At 43.6% G+C, this 17,167-nt stretch overlaps 1 protein-coding gene across 2 annotated transcripts in view; it reads right to left on the reverse strand.

Annotated features, from left to right (window-relative positions):
• Positions 1-15,998, reverse strand: part of TPRG1 (tumor protein p63 regulated 1) — a 135,513-nt gene extending 119,515 nt beyond the window's left edge. Inside the window, exon 1 of one of the 2 annotated variants that reach the window (XM_084802541.1) lies at positions 15,697-15,998. The gene's annotated coding sequence lies outside the window, so the exon portion shown is untranslated. Of the gene's footprint in view, positions 1-10,438; positions 10,694-15,696 lie in introns of those variants that run through there. The other variant, XM_084802540.1, reaches the window with a different exon arrangement.
• Between the last annotated feature and the right edge of the window lie 1,169 nt (positions 15,999-17,167).

A 17,167-nucleotide genomic window follows, 5' to 3' on the forward strand; every position in this document is an offset into this window, starting at 1 on the left:
CCAACAGTCAGGCTAGGGCTCTTATTAGGCCCGGGTGAAATTTCCAAGTTGAAGAGGGAGAAAGCTTAAAGTCATTTACAGAGTAGACCACATAAAAGGAACAAGACTAAAGGTGTTGCAATATATCTATTTTATGCCTGGTGCAGTGGCGCACACCTTTAATCCCAGCACTCAGGAGGCAGAGGCAGGTGGATCTCTGTGAGTTCCAGGCCAGCCTGATCTACAAAATGAGTTCCAGGTCAGCCAGGGCTATTACACAGAGAAACCCTGTCTCAAAAAACAAAGCAAACAAGCAAAAGCAATATACTTATTTTTTATCACCTTCATCCCACTACAAATCAAAACTTCCTGGGTTTGCTGTTGTTGTTGTTGTTGTTGTTGTTGTTGTTGTTGTTGTTGTTCAGATAAACTTATATGTGTGTGTAGCAGGAATAGAAAATATAGCAAGACAGTAGTTACCTGTGTTGCGCTCTTTCGCTCAACAAGCAGGAGCACTGCATGATGGGAACTTTCTGTCTCGTTCATTATGAAACCAGTAAAAACAGCACTTCAGCGACAGTCTGCTAAACTGGGTTCTATTCCAGATAAAATTCCTTTTCTGTTCCACCAGGCCCCAACATGGTGGGTCATCCCTAATCTGCAGTCTTTCTTACAGCCCGGCCATCGTCTCTAGGATTCCTTCACACAGAGAAAGCTTCCGTTTAAGGTTTATATCCCATAGCACAAGAATGGGGTCATTGTTCCTTGCTTACACGACCAAGTTGAATAATGAATCAAAAATGTACTTCATTGCCTGCAGTACAGAGCCTAGTAGGAGAAGGAGGTAAGCCCCAATCCTAAATTGGAGTGGTTTTAGAAAGCCCGGCACTCAGGAGGCAGAGACAGGCAGATCTCCGCGAGTACAATGCCAGCCGGGTCTACAGAATGCGATCCAAAACAGCCCCCAGTCCTAGAACTCGGAGCCAAGGTACACAGAGAAACTCTGTCTCCAAAACCCCAATAAAATGAAAGCACACACGCATATTATATATCATATAATACTGTGTGCATACAGCCTTAGTAGAAAACATATCTCTGAAGATGTTAAATGTGAACAAAAGAGACACAGAATAATATTGCATGAAAAACCATGGTCCAAGGCTACTTATACCCTGTGGTTTATTTTAAAACTCTTAAGTGTAAAGAAAAGAACCAAAGAAGAAATGTTGGAGATGAATACATTAAATTGTCAGGGTGGGTATGGGGGCTTCGTCTCAAACAGGATCCTCAGATAAGCATCTCTGCTCCTCACAGGAACGCGTTCTCCCCCCACCAACTGGGCTCTAAGATACTTCTCTCTGGAAGTTAAAAAAAAAAAAAAAGCTCCTCTGGTTCAGAGAGCATCCTCTGGGCTGCCTTGTCTTTCACAGCCAACACCAAGGGCCGTATAAGGAATAGCCGCTGTCGGTGTGCTCATGGCGGGTCCCATTGACGGGAGAGCAGAAGACGAAGCAAAGGCTAAGGCCTCGGAATTGAGCCCCTCGCACTGAGAGCCACGGCGGGCGGTAACAAAAATGAGAAGATGCTAACATTTAGCGATAAGAACAGTCTGCGAGCCACCGTGCACAGAGACTGAGCTTAACAACCACGCGGACCTATATTTCTCACTGTGCTGTGGACGCCTCAAGATGACGCAGAAGAAACCTGTCCTTGAACTCACCGTGCAGAAACACAGAAGTAAATGACTTTGATATACATCTCAAATTTTTCTACAGTTACCTTTTCACAATGTTTTATATATATATAATATATGTATGTATATATATATATATATACATATATATTTTTTTCCCTACTTCAAAAGGAGAGACCTGCTATAACTCTTGCTTCCCATACCACTCTTTCCACTCGTAGGAGGAAATCAATACTGACCGTGGCAGCACTATGACTCAGCCCATCAAAGCCCTGTGGCTCAGGCCCTATAATTATCTGCACTTACAGATTAGAGAGCAAAATCTTAAGAGATTAAGCAGTGTTCCGGGGTCACTCGGAGAGTAAGTGGCAGAGCTTACAGCTCACCAAAGATCTCTCTGTCCCGCTCTTTTATATTTTCACAGCACTGAAAGTTCCGACATCACTTAGTGGATTAACAGTAAGTTTTTTATGCCTGAAAATTGGTAAAAGGGTACTTTTTTTTTACAGCTTCTCAACACACACACACACACACACACACACACACACACACACACACACACACCACTCTAAGTGATGTCATCGATGTGCTATTAGACTTTTAACCTAATTGTAATTATATCATAATGCATATACATATGTCAAAACACCAATTGTACTTCAGGACCATTACTATATGCTGTTTTCATTGTCAGTTATACTACAACAAAGATGGAAGCAAACAGATACATTCTCCTAATACTGTGCTAGTGTCTATATATGATCCCGTTGTACCAGCCATAGACTGTTATATAACTTATCCTATATTATTAATTAATACCATTCCTTTGTTATTTAATTATATGATGATGTGTTGAATATCCTTACAGATAAAACTTCTCATGCATCTTAATTTATTATCCAATATTAATTCCTAGACATGGAAATTATGTGTCGAGATACATCAATTTTAGAGTTTGGTTATTTGTGACCAAATTGCATTCCTTGAAATGCTTTACCAATTAAATAATTTATAAGTATTTGTTTTATATTTTTTAATGTTTTGAGATTATAATATAATTATATTTTACTCTTCTCTTTCCTCCCTCCAAACCCTACAGTTTATTTTTTTAATATTTAATTTTAGTTACGTGTGTGTGTGTGTGTGTGTGTGTGTGTGTGTGTGTGTGTGTGTGTGTGTGTGTCTGGGTACCGACTGAAGCATTGGACACCCTGGAGCTGGAGTTACAAGCAGTTGTGTGCTGCCCAACAAATGTGTTGGGAACCAAATTTGAGTCCTCTGCAAGAGCAGTGCTCACTCTTAACTGCTAAGCCTTATCTCCATCATTAATTTTAAAAAATGTTATTCTTTGCCTACATTGCATTCCAACCATAGTTTCCCCTCCCTCCATTCCTCTCAGTTCTGGCCCCATCTCCACTTTCCCTTAGATCCATTTTTCCTCCATTACCCATAAAAAAAGCAGGCCTCCCAGGCATAGCAACCAAACATAATTTAAACTCTAATAGAATACACAAAGAACTGCTTTATGAAGATCTGCAGAGGGTTTTTCAGCTTTCACGTTTTTAATTAGTTATTTAAAAATGTTTGCCCACCATTTGTCTTAATATTCAGTACTTGGCCATGTCTGATGCTGCACCTGTAACCCTACCATTTCAGAGGCAGAGGCAGGCAGATCTCTGGGAGTTCATGGTCAGCTTGGTCTACATAGATCTCAGGCTAGCCAGGGCTTTGTTGTGATATCCTGTCTCAAAACAGAACACAAACTAATAAACAATAATAATAATAGACAGAACTTCCTTTTTTATCTTGTTAGATTGAAAGGCTGAGGTTGTACAGACATTTTTTTTTTTTGTCATTAAAAGTCTCATCTTGTCTCACTGACCAGGAAAATCCTTCTGTTAAGTGTACTCACAAATAAATGTCTATGATATCAGCTAATTTTAATAATTGCAACAATGCAATTCTGAGTTAAAAGCATGTGTAATAGTGATGTCAGATTTTCAAAGTATACACATAAATTATTCAAATTTATGCTTCCCTAACTCAAGGGGAAAATGAATTGCACTAGTCGGTTTCTGAAGCCTCAAACTTGATTTGCCTAATTAATTAATTCTGCATAGAAGACTATCTTGAATGTAGGTACTTTACTTTTTTCCCCCCTGTCTGACATAAATTAAATGGCCTACTGCTACTCTACAGGGTGTAAAAGAACACCTCATTTATTTAATTAATTAAAACACATTTGGGGGCGGGGCAGGGGGACAGTTCTCTGGGCTAAGCACTGTGCTAGAGAGAGAAGTGGCAATTAGGAAGACGTATGCAGACAGTTTCTGCCACCAAGAAGCATACTGCCAATGAACTGAGTCTGAAAATGGAGGACAACATGATGGCTTGCTTAAGGCAGTAGTAGACATCTAGAAAATGTGTATGAAGAACATGCTAGATGTCCCACAGAGCATCACGCTGACCTGTGCTACAAGACACACTGGTAGGAAGGTACGTAAGGCCAAAGACCAGGGTGATGGCTTGTTCTGGAGAAGTTGCTATTTGGAGTCATCGGTGATAGGAGAGGCAACCCCCCCCCCCATGGAGGAATGGCAAGTGACATGCAAAACTTCCTATTCTGGAGCCGAAGGGCTGGGTCAAAATAACATGTACTTAAATGCAGCTCTTATTTAAAACGAACAAATCAACAACAAACAAAAAGCAACAGTAATATCCCAACTGAGAGTCTAGTAGACTTGAAGACCCAGGGTCATGTGATTGGAGCTGGGTGTGAAGAGACCACTGAGTGTCTGTGGCCTTTAAATAGACAGCATGTGACTGTACCAAGATGCTGGTCGCAGAGACCATTCCTCTTCTAGAGGAAGAGAGAGGAGGCAGCTAGTCCACAACCCCCAATATATGAAACTCGATTCCCATACTCCAGCATTAGGTGATCAACCTGAAGCCTTGATTGACACTACTTGGAAGACCTCTCACTGCTGTACAAGCTATGGTTGAGTTTCTTTCCTGGACTCAAAATTTTCCACACTTGGTGCAAAAGTACACTCAGTTCAGGACAGCTGGATGACAAGTATGAGTCCCATGAGAGTTAGAAAGGACTCCCCAGGGGTAGCTCAGTGATTTCTAGAGAGTTCTAAAGTATGATTTCCAAACTCGCATGGGTAGATGCTTCGTTGTGAGAACCTTACACTCAAGTTTTTGGGACTAGGGCTTAAATCCCATCTGCTACTGGTTTTGAACAGATGACTTGAAGTCTCAGAGCCTGATTTCCTGTAACTGAAAGAATTATATGGCGGTAATCTCATCTCAGCTGCTCCGCGCGGTGTATGAAATATTAAACAAGATGCTGCTATGCACATGGGCTGATCACGTTGTAATCCCTACAGACGTATATTTCTAGCATCTTTCTCTCACCTTTAAAAGAGGAGGCCCTCCCCTCCAGCTTCCTTTCTAGCTAGTACCAATTTCCCTTTTTCACATAGTGTCCTTTGGTGAAAACTGTACCCATCATTTTGAAAACCTCTCTGTTTCCTCTTGAACTTCCGCACTGCAGACTGCTCTGTCCCGTTCTTACACACACCTGACACGGCCTCTGAGTAGCATTCTACCTGCTTCTCTGCCTTGGTCCAGACTCAGCACACTTGTGTAGCAGGTACCACCACTCTGAACTGTTCCTCTAGCTCCTCTTTTGTTTTTCCTTCATTATTATTATTTTTATATAATTTATTCACATTACATCCCAACTGTAACTCCCTCCCTCATCTCCTCCCATTTCTACCCTCCTTCCCTCCCTCCTCCCCCGATCCCTCTCCCCTAGTCCTCTGAAAGGAGGAGCACTTTCCTACTACCATCTGACCCCTCCTTAGGACCACATGTATCCTCTTCCTCTGTGGCCAGGCAAGGCCACTCTGCCAGGGAGAAGTGATCCGATAGTGCACACCAGAGTCCAGGTCAGAGACAGCCCCTGCTCCTCTTACTAGGGGACCCACATGGAGACTGATTCGTTGGCTTTGAACAGTGAGTAGTGAACACTAGGTGTACTTAGTGTGGTCTGCGCTAGAATGCAGGTGAAAAGGTGATGTATCATCCACACAAAACACAAGTGAAAATAATCTCTTTCATACAATGGGATGGTGACCATAGATGATTTCAGTCATCAAATCCTCTGAGGGGCCCTCCTGCCAACTCTCTTCCTTTTTAGTTCATCGCTAGCCGTGACCTCCTCAACTTCCATAACTCAAGACCAAACTCCTAGAAGGAAGCTGAAAAGCTCTATGTTTTCTGTCTTTATTAACTATTTGGTAATGCTTTAATTATATACATATAGAGTGGGGATGGAAATATCTTCACTGAATTCCAAATTACTGACTTCTCCTATTCTCAAAGTCTAAACTGGGTGCAGTGGTGCACACTTATAATCCCAGCACTCACAGGCAGAGGTAGGAGGATCTTTAAGTTCAAGGCCAGCCTGGTCTACAGACTAAGTTCCAGGAAAGCCAGGACTATACAGAAAACTGTTTCAAAAAAAAAACCCTCAACCTTTATCAAGTCCAAAGAAAGCCCCTAAGATTTGTCACGAAGCCTGCTCCTCTTGTGCCCATCTCCCTTTCAGACGAGGTCATCTCTTCCTACCAGGTACCCAGGCAGTCACTGGACCATCCTCGCCTTTGCATCACATTACTATTTCCCATTCTGTTAACAAGAATCCAAACCTTCTGGGCACTTTCATCTTAAAGTGCTTGTCCATCCGTATACATCATTCACCCCTACACTTCGTTCAGCCTGGCCTCTCCCCAGCCTACTTTCCTTACATCACACATACATTTTGCCTGTTGGCATGTACCATTTTCCATCCTCCTTGAAAGCAGGAGAACTATACCTACAGGGTTAGAGGAAAGATGAAACCGGGTTTCCAAAAACTTAGAATAGTCAACAAATGACTTTTAACAAACGAATTGCGAGCATTTTTTTAAAATTAGCAGATCCTCAAAAAATGGCATTGAGTGAATGGGTCCTATTGAAATACCTCCTTTCGCTCTACACCACAGCACACACTGACCTCCTTTAAAGTTGACATTTGCAGGGTCTACACTTACAATCATGCAGCGTGCATGGGAAAATGAGGAAGCCCTGGCCTAATTGCCAGCTTGCTGAGATCCGTGCGGCCATCTGCAAGACAAGCTTCCACAATCTCATACCACCCACTAGGACCGCTGGGGGCTACGTCCCTACACACGTACTTCTCACCAACCTTTTATTAAGGAAGAATACAAAAAGCTGCTTCTCACAGCATCACTGCCTCCCAGACAGGAGGATAACTTAACAACAGTCTCTCTCCAAATCACACACAATGAAACGTTCAGAGGAACTTGTCAGAAAACATCACTTTTCTGCATCTCAAATAATCCAAAAGAAGGTTGGCGGGGCAGGGAAAAACATTATCACACCTTAAAAGCCACTTATAAGAGTTTCTCAATGCCTTTAAGATATTTTCATCTGTGTTTCTAGAAAGGATATATTTACCCCCTGTCTCCCTTACTTAGCCTTGGTTACTATATTCAGAAATATGGAGACCTGAATGGTTTTTGCATGCTAATTTCCCTGGAACCTTAAAGCAGATTTAAGGTACACTTGAACAGGTGTTCTGTCACAGCCAAACTATGGGTTTCAATAGCAACGAGCCTGGCTCCGTGCCCAGTTGAGGGTGACAATGCTCATTAAACCTACTAGGCTGCACGTGATCCGGTGCTCTAAGCCAGCAACCTGGGGCAGATTCAGATTGCCAGCCAAGGTCTATTTCACCTCACCAGCCCTGTCCAGAGTCACAGTGAGCTCAGTCCGTCCTTCAACCCACTTCAGGCAGTCTTGAATCACAACTTTGTTTACAGTCCTTTCCTACTGGAAACCCTCCATCTGTATGTGTCTAAAGCTCATGTCACATGTGTTTGTTTGTGTTTTTTCCCTCACAAGCATCTCTGGTGGTAGGCCAGTCACCTGCCATGAATCTCTCTTGGCCCCATGGAACCACTGCCTTTGTAGTGTTGTTTTTTTTAAATGCTGTTTGTTATTCTGTCTGTGTTGTTAGCTTTTGCTGTTTGGTTGACTTTTTTCCCCTTTGTACACATTTTTCTCTTCTACCCTGAATACTCGTCATTATAATTACATGCACCAGAAACAATCAAAGAGTAATTATTGCATTAATAACCATACCATAAAAGGCATATTATTGGCTTCCTTTCCACATTCTTAGCAATTGTTTGTTGCTTCCTCTGCTCTATAACACATCAGAGTCCCTTTCCTTATTTCTATGAAACTGATCTTCTGAAGAAAGAGCATTGGTCTGCAGTTGTCAGCTCTCATTTATGTCCATTTGTGGTTGCCTATAGACTGTGCCGGAGCTCTGTCACCCCGAGTACTACCTCAGCCTTCGTACTGTTGAGTCTTGTATCTAGCTTAGAAAAGAGCCTGCTTAGGTGCCCTGAGCAATGGTTTGCACCACTAGGTCACCATCTCTACTTCTGCCACCCATATAAATGGAAAGAAGGCGGGGCCAAGGATTTGACTTCACTTGACACTGATCCTCAGGCTGGCCAGCCTATCTTATACAGCCAGCGTTCCTTTCAAAAGGGGTGCATTATGGGACTCTGATACTTAAGAGGTTGGAGGATTCAGACAAAAACACTTGGAAGCTTCAGCAAGGAAGGATGGGGGGCCCATGCAGCTCTGATCAATACATGTTCTTCTGACAGGGGACGGTGACCTCACAGATCCCACTGATATGCTCTGTGTGTAAGAATGTGGGTCCAGTACCGTCAAACCTCCCAACTGTTCTGAATAATGGAAGATTTGCCTTGTGTTTCATTAAATACTTGCAAGTAGTTTGATATTTAATTCTGAAGTGAAATCAAAACACGTCTGCACACTGGATTCACCTGTGTCTGCTGGACTAAAGCTTCTGGATTAATCAAATTCTTGGACGTGACCTGCCATTAAGTTCTCTTGAGTACAGTCTAACTAGTCTATAAGTTTTGAGGCTATTACCTGGGTGGCACCTCTCTTAAAGGATCTCAGAAAAGTCCTCGTTGGCTGAAGAAAACAGGGGCAGCATTACCTCACATCTGCCTCTCTACCTATAGCTAAAGAATAAGCCCAAAATCTGACTTGAAACATGCACAAGAGTCAAACGTTGCTTCTCTTGTAAATGCTCTTATGCAACATAGCACAATGGCATTTCTACTAGACACTGAGCAGAATACAAAGCATCTGAAATCTATAATTGGAGGCACCTTATAGGATGACCCAGTCTCCATAGTGAACCAGCAAGCTGCTGCTTTGAGATACCCAGTGTCATTCACTACATGCTAAGTCAGCAAAGGCATAAGGCACTCGCATTTGACTTAATGGTCCTTTGGATGACTGTGGTCATAATGCTCCAAACACCATGTCATCTTTCTGGGGATAAAGTCTCACCGTTTTGTATAAGGCAATTGATTATTTTCCTCAGCACTCTTCCGGGATGCATGCCTAATGATCATCCTGCGGGGATCAATAGCAGCATTTTCATAATAAATGCACACATACAGGGGATGGTAGCATACGCTTCTATAAGTAGGACTTACATACACCTTTGAGACTGATGGGGGAAATGATAACTAAATCGAGCATCTTAAGCAATAAGCATCACTGTCACTGACTGAAGATGGCTTTCCTTAAAGCTGGCTCTCAGGGATACAGTGATAGCTTGTTCGAGGTGAGGGATTGTAAGAGTCGCTGTGAGATTAGGGGTGCCGCATCATCACTGAGATGCACTTCCCACGTATCACAGTGGAAGCCATGGTTACCCTTGGACTTCTTGATTCATGCCTGGCAAGTGTTGCTATTGACATCCATAGCAGGCCTTTCAGCCTCAGAGTCCAATCTTCTTCCACAGAGACCCAGTGCATACAACACTCTCCACTCAGTCGTCCCATGCTTGGCTATGACTTTTTAACTCACAAGTTCTTCCTTTGACATCCATTCTTTTACTTACTGTCTAAAAGCAGCTGTGTGTGATGAGGCCTATCTGTTATTATAAAAATCTCTCACACTTCAGCTTTTAAAACCAGAGCCAGACATGGTGGCACATGCCTTTAATCTCAGCATTAAGGAGGCAGAGGCAGGTGGATCTCTGAGTTCAAGGCCGGCCTGGTCTACAGAGTGAGTTCTCAGATGACCAGGCCTACACAGAGAAAGCCTCTCTTGGAAAACATACAAAATGTCTTCATAATGATGAGAAACAATCACTGTTTGTTTATCATTAAAAGTTTAAGGAGATCCTTCAGTTCTCTTGGCTTTTTAGACAAAAGTAGACCTTAGAGGGTAGAGCAGAGAAGTGAGAAGGGAAAAGCAGAATTCACCTTCTTCTTAGCCAATGGATCATACATGAACACATCACCTCAACTAACCAAGCCTCAGTTTTACTGAGGCACAGAATGGAGAAAGCCACGCCAGTCCTACGAAGTTCACAGGGCAGTTATGATTTAAAAAAAAAAATCAGTGTATAGGTATCTCAACTGATTTTATATTTATATATACAGCTACTTATTTTCTTGTCTGTAAACACCAGCCTTGCACAGCACCAATGAAGGAATTTCACATGCAAAGCCATTAGCCCAAATGAACGTGTAATGTGGCTGGGAACCCAGTTTAGAAACAGGATCAGACAGCGTATAGAAAGACACGGCTTCTTCGCGGAACCAGAAACATGCTTTTTGATCTTACCTGGGTAGATAGAAATAGGTCCCCAGGGCTCTTCCTCTTCTTCTCAGACAAGGGGCGGTAGAGCACAAACAGAGGACAGTACAGGGGTAGCTGTCTCAGAGGAAGCTCTTCAGGAGAGTGCTCTAGAGCTGTCACCCCCGCTGCCACAGAGCCGCACCTCTGTAGCTCAGCTGAGAGCTTAACACGCCTTCTCAAAGGGGCAAAATCGGAGCCAGAATGTTTGCAGGGTGGAACTCAGGTGTCAGAGGCAAGGAACTAGGTTTGTGGGTGGAGCCCTTCAGGTTCTGCAATAACACACCTAGCTCCTCTCTCTGAAGAAACTCTTGTCATTTTCTGCCAACTTCCTCTCTGATTGAAATCTGACCCAAGGTGAGAGGGCGGAGTTTTGCTGGTCCATGCAGCTCTGAAGAGCTAAAACCAAACTTGACTCTGAAGACCATGATTAATGTTAGTTAGCAAATAATCCACTGGCTATTTATGAGAGCTCCGAGACCTGTGTGTCGTAAGTGGAGAGGACACATGGGGCAGTCGGCCTCTGAAAATGTACACACAGAATCTGTCATCCGTCTTCCCACGGACTCATTACAAGAGAGATGTGTATAGATAGTGACAGCAACGGCCACATTCTATTCTTCTGTGCCCTTCCCACAATGCTCAGCAGGTAGCAAGAAATCACTACACACTGAGTGAACCACGACCAACTGATACCTATTTAACGAATCTTGGTTTCTCACTTAATGCATTCTCAGTTATATTTTTGCCTTTTAGAATTTTTGTTGTTATTGCTTGTTTTCTGGCTTTTGAAATCAATCAGTTGTGAGTATCATTCTTCCTTTAGAGATGCAGATAGAATTTGAAAGACATCGTAGTGTGAAGGTAAGGCAATCCTCCACACAGTAGAAATGCTAAAAACAAAAACAACCAACCACCAGAAAAAAACAAGACGGAAATTTCTCAAACACATTTTGAAACCGAGTTGATAAAAACAAGGTGGGAATGGCATGAGGAAACGAATTGCTGGAGAAAGATGGAGCAGAGATCAAAGTGGTAAATGCATAGGGTTGACTTTCAGTTTCCATTGTAAATCTTCCACCACATTCATCAGTTTGTAAACTCACGCTCTGTTGTTTTATGACTGGAGAAGTGGGGATAGTTGATAAAGGAGTCTGGTTGGGTTCACTCTTAAGAGAGATACTAACGAACATTCACCCTTTAAAAAAAAACAACCAATTTAAACATAGTCCTGAGCATGCTAGCACCTTGAAGAGATTTCTTAGTTCATTCATCTACTGCTTCATGGGTCACAATGAACAGATAGTCTTTTTACTTCCTTTGTAAGGTCAAGGAGATACTCAGTGCATCTGTTCACTTAACAAGCAGTGAACCGAACAACCATCTTGGCCAACCACAGTTCCCTCCATAGGCAAGATGAGAAAAACCGCTGAGAGTCTCGGTTTGGCACAGGACCTTCAAGAGAAGTATATGAGCAGGCAGATTATGTGCAGTGAGACAAGGCTCAGCACGGTTGGGTGGTCACGTGGAGAAGAGAGGTGTGGGGCGAAGGAAGCTCTGTAAAAGAGGGGGTCAGCTTTGGATCTGAGTAGTTCAGGAAGGCTTGGATTTCAACAAGCACAAAGGGCATAGTTGGACATAAATGTCTTCTGCATGATGCCCTGGGTCACAGTAATGGACTTATTCTCCCCCACCCCCATCCCTGTGCCCCACCACCACCACCATACACCCAGTAAAATCTCCAGGCTATAGAAAGTGTTTCTCAGAAAGCCACCTAGGTCACACCACAAAACTATAAGGCAATAAAGAAGAATTTCTATGTAAGTATCAGACTGGGGCAAATACAAGTTGGAGCAGAGAGATGGTGGATGGCGTCCTGGCCTCTTAAGAGTGGCAGACTACCAAGAAGAGACTTGATACCCTATGAGCATATAAAGGGGGAGGAAGTCCCCCTCAGTCACAGTCATAGGGGAGGGGAGTAAGGGGAAAATGGGAGGGAGGGAGGAATGGGAGGATACAATGGGATAACCATTGAGATGTAATATGAATAAATTAATAAAATAAAATAAAATAAAAAAGAGTGGAATTACTGCTGTTTCAACTACTGACATTAAAGGACAAGCAGATGTGGTAGCAGTTGCTTGTCACTGGGTTTCCAGTGGCCACTTGATGCCTCTTAGCTTGGGTTAAGCAATTGTGACCCTCCAGCTTTCTGTAGCTGGGGTGGCAAACACTGTATGCCCCGGAGGAGCACAATAATAGGAAAACACCAAGCCAAAACCTGGTCCCTGTCCCCACACCTGCCATCCACTGTTGTGAGGGACAAGGAACGTGGTCACCTCTCTGCCTCAGTTCCCTCTCTTCAACAGAGTAGGAGTCCCACACACAGCCATTGAGAGAGGAAATGAGATTATGGGGTAATAAGAGCTCTTTAAATAGGAGCTATTGGCATCAATGTGAAGCACTAATTTTCAGAACGTGCAACTGCACCTGACAAAAAACTAACGGTTGTGCACAGCCCCCCCCCCCCCCCCGTTAAGAAGCAGAGCCACAGCACACGTGTGCAGGACAAGCATTTGAGCCTTGTCTTCTGAAGTCCATTGAGCTCATAGCCTGAGGCACGCTAGAGCTATGTCCACAGCCCATGGTAGGCATCAAGAGAGCATTCCTCTTGTTGTCTTATCTAACATCTTCCCCCCTGCGATCACTATGACAACCTGCCCTCCTCCCCACTCTCCTCTTATCCTAGTGTCCATAAGAAGAAATGGAAATGGGTATTTATTTGGCTAGGAATCTCTGGTTGAGTAGAATGGTCCTCCTGTCACTTCCTGGAAGGGGACAACGTGCCATCTGCATGTTCACACGGCTAGTCCTCCCCTGAGTTAGCAGGGCTCCTCTTTTGACTTGCCTCCTGGGGTAGCACAGAGGAATTTGAGCATGTATGAACCATACTTTCCCACTTGCCAGGTCTCCCCTTCCCCCCAAGGGACCTCAGAAGATTACTGCATAGACAAACATCCCTGGGTGGCTATATCCTGTCCACAAAAGTCTCAAACCCTGATTTTCCAGTTATATCTCTCTTTGCAACCGACTCTGAGAGAGCAGAGCAGGTAACAATGTCTCAATTGTCTCAATTTAAGCGTCAAGTTTTCAAATAGGTGCCGGCAGGCTAAGAGATTATAAACTGGGAGATTTAAGCTTGAATAACACACATTGCTAGTACAGCTCCTATTATGGCCAGTTTCCTACCTTTATATACACATGTCTGTAGGAAGATGCACTTAGTCCTGCTGTGACCAGAGGTGTCAGAGTGGGTTGGTACCCCTAGTGGCCTCCCCTTCTCTGAGAAGGAGGGGAGCGGGGGTGGTGGTGGGGGAATAGAGTAAGAGGGGAGTGGGAAGGCTGGACTGGGAGGAGAGGGGGGGGGGCTGGGATCAGGCTCTAAAGTGATTAAATAAATACTTTTTTAAAGAACAAACATTAGGGCTGGAGAGATCGCTCAGAGGTTTAGAACACTGGCTGCTCTTGCAAAGGTCCTGCGTTCAATTCCCGCAACAACATGGTGGATCACAACCATCTATAATGAGATCTGGTGCCCTCTTCTGGCCTACAGGGATATGTGCTGACAGAATACTATACACATAGTAAATAAAATATATTTTTTAAAAAGACCATCTAAAAAAGTAGGGGCAGGTCACTAAGCATTCTTCCTAAAGCTGAGCATAGTGCATGCTAACTGTAGGTATGCGGAAGGTGGATGAGTGAACAAATAAGTAAACAAATATCTGAAAATCGTATTTTCCTTCAGAGCCCTTGAAGGCCTTGTCACCAGAGGTATAAGTGACCAGGGAGAAACAAGAAGCCCTCTTTGGATTTTGACAAGGGCTAATTTCTGCCCAAAGCATCTCTTTCCCTCTGTTTACTCTGGACGAGCTGTCTCTTGTCAGATGAGCTCAAGGCTGGTGGGAAAGGTGTGTGTTTTATTTGAGAATGTCTGAGCCTTTCACTGCTGATTTGCTGTGCAGACTTCTGCCTGACCTACTGCACATGGTGAGATAGACAAGAGATCCTCCTGGACTCTCTAAACTGTCCTGTCTCTCCAGTCAGTTGTCATTAATCTTCTCACCCTTCCTCTGCCTCAGCCTTCTTCCGAATTTCCAGCTGAACTCCCAATGAGTGAGAATAATTTCAGGGTTACCAGGCTTCATGGAGGGCTAGAGAGCCCAGGTAAGAAGAGCAAGGCCTTCGGAAGCCATTCACAATCTACCAGTGAAAAGCGACTGAGCTCCACCATCTTGGACTCTTTTTCTCTTCTGCGAAGTCAATTATAATTTAAGCATCCAGAAAATGTAAGAACAAGACTGGGAGATCCTCAGCTGAGGACCAGGATGCAGCAAGAGTTTGCACGCTTCTCCTGTTCGGTGTGGACAAGAAGAGCTGTGAGCTTTAGCTTTGGTTTAAGATCAATAAGGGTTCTAAGTTGATAATGCCAATATGTGATGGAAATTGATTTACATTCAGAAATTTAGATGCACCAAGATAGGAAAGACGTCTTCTTCAAGGCTGTCAAATACAAATAGCCAAAACACTAAGAATGTAACATTTATATAATTCCTGATTGTGCCATGGTTCCTATTGCCATAGGTAATCTAGTGTGTGTGTGTGTGTGTGTGTGTGTGTGTGTGTGTGTATACAAAAATAAAATAATTTTTCAAAAAGATCATATTTGAGTATCACTTGGCCTGATGAGACAGCTCCTCTCTCTCAACCTCAGATCTCCATCCAGATCTCAGCTTAGCTTTGCCCCCACTGTGCCTGTCCTGATGTTCTTAGTTTTCAGTGAGAGACCATGTTCGCACTTTGTGATGTCTTGTGGGCGTTTATCCTCCCAAAGCACTATAGAACTCTGAATCTCTAGGAAGACAGCAGCACCACAGCTGTATCAGCCACTACTAGCAGGGATGAGCACACATACACACACACACACACACACACACACACACACACACACACACACACACCGCCCAGAAGGCCGAGCCCTGCTCTCAATGTTCTTCCTTCCAGATAGAAATCCCAGGAAAACGCAGAGCTAGAACTTGTGCCACGGGCCCTGATCCTGTGACTCCCACACCTCCCGCCTCCGGATAGATTAAGGATCTGACTCATGTCCAGGCTGGGTTTCCTTATTCCTGCTAAACACCCAAGCTCTTCCCTACCCCTGAAGCTCAGGAGGAAACAGTGCTTACCTGGAATGAATGGCACCAGTCAGCATCACCAGAGAGGAACAGAAAGTAGACCTCAGGCAGCCCACATAGGTGTTGCCTTTAGCAGATGAAAACACCACCCACTCCACACTAGTGACTGTACAGATGCAAGTTCACACACGAAGCAGTCCAGGTCCCAGCGCCCCTCTCAGCATGAGGTCTCTTGAATGACTTCCCTTTTCTATTCCCATGGGGAAAACTTTCCCCCCTACCATACAGACTTCATCACAATTCCATAGCCAATGTAGTGAGCAGAGAAACTAATGCTCCATATAGAGGATCAAAAAAAAAAAAAACCCTGAAAATGACTCAGATGGTTTTAAACTTCAGTGCAATTCTATGGCTACCACTGGTTCGTTTCACCTATGCAGGATTAGAATATGGCTTAGTCATTTTACATGTCTTGACAAGAAAGAAGCCAAAGGAAGAAGCTGAACAAATTCGAAAGATGTAAATAAGAGAGTATGGTGAATCACAATGCATAAAGGGCCAGCCTCTGACTCAGAGGCTCTACAGAGAGGAGGAAGGGCGTCAGTCAGGATAGGAGGCATTCTGTATCTATGGACAAGACAGAGGATCGCTTCCTACAGCACCGGCCCCTGGGATGTACTTTTCCACATGTGGCCTCATGACAAGAATCACCTCAGCTCTCTTCCTTTTCTCTGAAATAAAGAGATTTACATGTGTCCAGAGTGAGAACTTCTTAGAAATATTTTTTAACAATTTTATCCATTCTTTGTGTGTTGCGTGTGTGTGTATGTATGTGTGTATGTGTGTGTATGTGTGTGTATATGTGTGTATGTATGTGTATGTGTGTGTATGTGTAAGTGTGTATATGTGTCTCTGTGTATGTGTGTATGTGTATGTATGATCCTGTGTATGTGTATGTGTGTATTGTGTGTGTATGTGTGTGTGTATATATGTGTGTGTGTGTGTGTGTGTATGTGTGTATGCACATGCAGTCAAGGGCAGCTTCTATGCAGTCAGTTCTCTCCTTCCACCTTTTATATCTTTTATATGTTTTCTTGGAATTGAACTGAGGGTGCCAGGCTTGAGTGACAACAGGGTCCTCAACCCTCTAAACCATCTTGTCAGCTCAGAGGGAGGACTTTACATGAGTTCTGTCCTTCTGTGTATTCAACTATTATCACTAGACTAACATTCAGGGCAACACTAAACTCTGGCCAAGTGATGGAATGACCCCAGCAGAAGCTGCCAAGGAAAGAGAAACCTTCATCTCTGCTATAACTGAGGAGTAGAGGAGTGATGGGGCTTAGGGCCAGGAGTGGTCCTGAGACAGGAAGATCCCAACTCCAAGTGATGTCATCTGTACTAAATCCCATCACCTGATTTCATATTTGAAGACGCTGACTATCCAATTTTGCTGAGATATCTCAAGAATGACAATTCTAAGGCCAAGACCATATTACTTAGGGTTTGGAACACAAATTTC

Source organism: Acomys minous (genome assembly GCF_964271855.1).
Source record: "Acomys minous genome assembly, chromosome: 11".
Lineage (NCBI taxonomy): Eukaryota > Metazoa > Chordata > Mammalia > Rodentia > Muridae > Acomys > Acomys minous.